Source organism: Ceratosolen solmsi, unplaced genomic scaffold, assembly GCF_000503995.2.
Source record: "Ceratosolen solmsi marchali unplaced genomic scaffold, CerSol_1.0 scaffold23, whole genome shotgun sequence".
NCBI lineage: Eukaryota > Metazoa > Arthropoda > Insecta > Hymenoptera > Agaonidae > Ceratosolen > Ceratosolen solmsi.
Genome location: NW_011948430.1, coordinates 1,246,631 through 1,252,719, shown reverse-complemented (window position 1 = coordinate 1,252,719; position 6,089 = coordinate 1,246,631). Strand labels below are relative to the sequence as shown.

Genomic DNA, 6,089 nt, shown 5'->3' with positions numbered 1-6,089 from the left:
TTTTCCATTGCTAGCTATTAATAAAAGAAAAATGGAGATAGCATAGCTTCAAGGTAATGACTCAACTTATAATTTACCTTTTAATTCTGAAATTTTAAAAGTAAAATAGAATAGATATATCTCATAACGCTACGCCACCCATCGACAGCCATTGCACTTTGGATTTACCTCGCCCGAGGCTTGTTTAACCAAGCTTAATTCCTCAATCTGAATTTTCGGTGCATTCAGCCGCCGTGTTACAGCTACATGAATAAAATCGACAGTTTGTTATCCTCTTTAAGTGTGTTTTGTAATGAAAAATTCGATCACTGGCTCTATTATCCATATTTGCGCATAGATAGATAGATAGATAGATAGAGAGAGAGATTTTGTAAAGTTACAGGAGCGCCGGGTACTATTTACAAGAGAATTCCAATAGAACTTACATGCGAATACATATTTTAAAATGCGCACGAGGAAGAACATTTATTACGCGCAGGCGGGGTATGCAGGCAAAATTGTTGTGTATGAAATAAAACTCGTAGGGCGTCACTTTAAAAATCAAACCTCCTTGGAAGAATCGTCTCGGCGGCGAGACAAGTAAAAAAGCGATGCAAAAGAAAGCCAGGTGCGATATGAAATTCCAAGCGAGCCCTCCGCATACACACAAATCTTCGGAGAGGTAAAATACAAAGGTCAGGCCGACCCTCGATGGCGTAATACGAATAGCAATATACATCGAAGACTCACTCGTAAAAACGAGTAGAGCACGGCGTATTTGGTGAGACGCGCGGAATCGGAGGTACGCGTCCTCTATCTCGCTACCTCCGCTTGGAAATTCATCGCACGATGCGATGTCGCGGCGACATTGGCTCGCCCCGAAGAAGATGAATTTTGGCTGACGTCGCTGCACCGAGACAGGCCGGCATCGTCGGCAGTGTGCCGCGACGACGCCTCGCTAGTCGTAACCCGTCATAAAATTAACCAGTAAACGCGCCCGCCTCCTACCTTTTTTTTCTGCCATTTTAATGTTCTCTCGTCGTAGTATAACCATCCGCGTACTTTCAATCTCCCTTCGTTCACGCTCTTTCCACCCCATTCGCCAATTCCCCCTTCACCACCACTATCCAGCACTATCTACCCGCATACTGGATTCTCATTTTTCAAGTGCACTTTCATGCGTGCCGCGTTCCTGGTACTTTTTTTTTTTTTTTTTAGGAATATTTCTTCACCTGAAGCATAACGATTACCGTAATCTCGAATAATCGCCTTATTAAGAATATCATAAGGCTATTAAAAGGACGTGTATGTATATTGGTCAAAATGGAAAATACGCTCGTGTGACGAAAGCCAAGATTCCTATTGTTAGCGGTAATATTGTGCATAGGCGATAAAAAAAAAAATGAAAAAAAAAAATGAAAAAAAAATGAAAAAAAAAAAAATGTTGCGAGCACTCTGGCTGCGATGGCGGAAAAGCGACGACATTTTGTAACTTTCAACTCGATCGTACGCAAGTTATAAAAAGGAAATTGAAATTCCGAATTGACGTCAATTCTTTCGATTAATGTCACCCAACGTTCGAAATGTGATAACAGTCGCTTATTATTTAAGTAGCCTTATGCCAAAAATTAGCCATACTTAATTAAATAACTATTATTGCTTTATATTTATATTGAAAGTCATTGTTCAACGAATTTTATTATACGCTGTAATTAAATGCGCACTTGGGGCTTTAAGGTGACGAATATAATATAAGTCGGTAAGCATTTATTGCAAATAGCTTTTTATTTTTAAGAAAATTCTCATTGACATTATGAGAATTGTAATAAGCTAACTTGGCGTTGTTTTTTTTTTTATATTTTTTTTTCCTCATAAAAATATTGATATTTCTTTTAAAAAAAAAAAGGACATTAGCGTTGGCTTTTTGCATCAACGATGTATAATAATATTAACTCGTAATTTGTATGGTAACGAATTAATCGTAACGAATGTTAAAGTAACGAGATACATGTTAAACTCCGTCAGTCATAATAAAAGCAGCCGAATCTTTTAATTTAAAGTGCGTGCACGTTTTCATTTCAATCGCACCATTTGATTAAATAGTAAAAGAACAATTGATTTGCAGGGCCTCTCGATGCTATACATGTAGCGCTGATAATCTAAAATGCACGACTGTGTAGAATAAATCGAACATTGTAGCTGCAACTTAATCGTAATATATGGAGCGATGAAAGATACTCACTAGCCATTAAGAAAAGAAATGAAGGCATGTCATTCCGCGCTTGCCTGCAAATACACAAAGACTTTAGTTCTGTCAACGAAGGGGTTAGGTTGAAAAAGGGTGCCCGCTGGGCTTGCAAATATGTACGTCAGATAAAGTAGCGGGTGGTGGGGGGTGGCGGTCATAGGGTTCATAGGGGGCAGCGGCGCTGTTTAGAGCCCGTCTCGACGACACGTATACGGCCCGCGTACAACCGCTTGGGTGGGTCGGGGGGGGGGGGGGGAGTCAGCTTATCCGTATGGGCGGATTGTACGGCTCGCTAGATTATCACTCGCTGCTATTATTGGCATACGCCTACGCGTCTGTCCTCTCCCGTTATCTCTCTTTCGTTTCGGGGACTTCTATTTGCGTCCGGCCGTGGCCACCCTCTCCTCCCTACCCCCTCCGCCCACCATTAACCTCGGCCAGTGAGCGCGGCGCTGATTTGAGAGCTGGTTTGCGATATGCAATTTGGAAATTAACTGATGCGTGTAACGCGATAAGTTTCATATTACCAGGGCCGGACTCCTGCCAGCGTAGTCAACTTGAAATTATTAGAAGCTTCTTACCTTTCTACACTGGAACGTACTCCTGGCTGGCTTCCATCCTATTATCATCTTCATTGAATTTATCGCTGCTCGAGGGCTAAGCGTACACCAATCAATCAGAGCGTCCTTTTTACGAAACTCCCGCTAGTTTGTTCGATTAGTCCTCTTAATCACTTTTACGCATATTTGGGTGGCATCTCTTTTCCTTTAATCATAGTCAGAGAAATCTATTAGCGATGCACATATACACATGGCCAAAGAGAGAGAGAGAGAGAGAGAGAGAGAGAGAGAGAGAGAGAGAAACGCAATACAACGTGTGCGAATAGCGTTCATTTTTATTAGGCGAAATTATAGGCCTATGCTCGTATTGGTGAAAATTATAAATTGTTTTTAGCTATTATTCGATAACGGGGTATCTAAAACAGTATTTATGCCTAAATTTGCCTCTGACTTTATGAAAGATGAATCGTCTGGAAACTGCGAATGAATGTTAACAGAGGGGTTACCTTTACATCGAGCATTTGTTAAAATCGTTTTTAAAATATAAAAGCACTCGCTATTTGTATTATAATTGTATATTTATAATGGAAACCAAGTGTCAGTGGGGCAACAGATTATCGTGAATTATTTTCTATGTTTGTGAAAATGCGTAGAAATCACATATTGATTGCCGTCGGAACGTCACGCAATTCCAAAGCACTACCGAGCCAGGCATCATCCAGCCTTTCAGTTGTGTAATCGATCAAATCTCGGCAAACGTGGCGCATTATCAAGAGTGACGTGGTCGGGTGTAAAGAAAGACGCGAGGGATGAACCGCAAGCGCGAGTCAGCGAAGCGAAATCAGGGGCGAAACGTTAGCGCGTGAGTCCAGGGCGAGGGAGATGGAGAGTACGAGGGTAGTCGCAAAGGACAAGCTAGATTGCTATGAAGTTAGTTAGTTAACTCGGCGAAACAGCGGCTACCAAGTTAGCGCGAGAAGTTGGCGCCAGTTGGCACTTGCCCTGCTGCGCGCCTTTCCTACGTCTGCTCAGACACTCGGCCCCCACTAACTATTTCATTGTTTCATAATTGACGCATTTGTGGTATATATGTATATTTTGGGATGCAGTCGCGTGTCTTGCTTTTCCTCCAGGGTACTTCTTCGTTTACTCGCTTCCTGCATATTTATGCGGTTCAATCGTGGCTGGTTATAAGTTTTACCAACTGTGCGTGCTTTTAAATTAATAGGATACGCTAGTCATTCAAATTCAAATTCATAAGTCTTGACTAATAGTTAGTTAAGAGTAAAGTTGCTAGCGTAACGCGTCTCAAGGACACAGTGGCTGCATCATCATCTTTTTCAAAAAAGTATTTAATAATGTAATTCGAGATATGCTGATGAGATGGGACTTGAATAATTTATTAAATAGTCGTGAAACGCGGCTCCTTCTCGAGCGCTTCATCAACCGTATAAGCCACGATCACACACACACACACACACGCACGCACACGCACACGCACACGCATATATATATATATATATATATATGATACGGTTACACGCCAACACCTGATTAGTAAAATAATGTTAGTAAATTTCATGATAAGCCATGTTCTTTCATTAATCAAGTTGTCGCCAGCTTGACTTTGCTATTAATTAAATCGAATAACACCGTCTGCTAGTTTTCACAAAATTGGCTGATTAGTCTAAATGCTAATGCAGCTTTACTTAAATTTAAATGCGTAAAAAATATTTGGCGCTTTAAAAGGGAGAAAATGATAGCGAGAGAAATTAAAAATCGTTGAATTTTGATGAATTATCGATGGGTTTAAATGGATAATCGTACAAAAGACGAGAAAATAAATCAATATTAGCATTAGAGCAAGTTTTCTTTTTGTTATCAAGTTATCGGAGCATGCTGTGTGCTGAGTGCAGCCATCTTCTAGTAATCAAGATAATGCATTGTAGCTCACTTAAAGATTCTTGTTTCGTAATCATCTCGTAAGGTGCTTTTGCATTTAGGTTCTGGAGATACCGCGCCTAATCTGTTGTACATAGCTCGATTAATAATTAATTTCAACTTCTGATGGTAGACACTCTAGACGTTAGAATTATATTAATATACAATTCTACGTTACAAACCCAAGTAACTTGGTAAAGAACTGACAGTTTGACGTATATGTCAATTCTAAAGTCATTATACCTTCGCTTTAGATTTTGGCTCGGTACGTATCTTATTATATATCCTCTTTTCAGAGATCATATCGAACTCGCATCGCTAGGCGATAATTTTATTTCACATGGTAACACTATGTGCATACTTTTCTTTATAGCAAACTGCAGGTTGAGATACACGAATAGAAATGGTTATTTTACATTCAAGAAGAATAATTTTAAATGAGATGGTAAGAGGAGGTTGCATTTGAATCAGAACGACTTCATTTAAGGAAAAAGAGATCATTGCCAAACACGAATAATCATAATGATTCTAAAGAAATTTTCATACAGCTTAGTTAAGTTTTTCACTTTTTAAGCAAATAGACATTGTTAGTAACGCTTGAACGCTAGTACTTTTAACGTACTTTTGTAGGTACGTTAACTAATAGTTGAACGAATGAAAGACCGATAATTAAAAATGAAGATTATTAAGCACTTTATCGCGATATACATATGGTTATCTATTATGTATATATCATATCTATGTATATTGATTATATTATTAATCGTTTTTAATAAGAAAAAGAGATAGTATATAGTTTCAAAATTTCAGTATGATTGATTGCTCATTGCTTAATCCTCTTCAAAGATTTTCCTAAAAGTCACACTCGCAAGACCTTTAAGCGTAAGCAGTTTGAGGCAAATGTGATGAGGGATTCGCGAAGCGTGATTGGCAAGGACGAAAGAGGCCGCAATGGCGCCCGGTGAGAAAAGTGAATAAAATGGGAGACAAATGTGCACAAACGTGATTTTTTTGATAAAGCTGATAGGCATTTTAACGACGACTAGGGAAGGTGAGTGCGAGTCGGCTCTTGCATAAATCGAACGACATTTTCAATATCATCACTCGACGCTTCGATAATCAGTTATCATTCCCGGGCTGCTCTCGCCTATCGTGTAGCCGATGAACGCCTGTCAACCGGCTACGCGCCAACGAAATGTCAACCCCGCTGAGTGATTTCACAGCGTGACGGTCCGTTTGCCGTTACCCTTCGTTCGCTTGTATATGTGCGGCTGCGTTACGAATACGCGAAGGGCAGTCTGGCGTTTCGAGCATTATACTTGTGCGCCTATTCGAAAAATACGAATGTCCAACGAACAGAA

General features: G+C 39.9%; 1 protein-coding gene across 11 annotated transcripts in view; it reads left to right on the top strand.

Annotated features, from left to right (window-relative positions):
- Positions 1–6,089, top strand: part of LOC105363937 (CUGBP Elav-like family member 1) — a 418,414-nt gene that overhangs the window by 80,569 nt on the left and 331,756 nt on the right. The gene's annotated exons all lie outside the window — the stretch shown is intronic.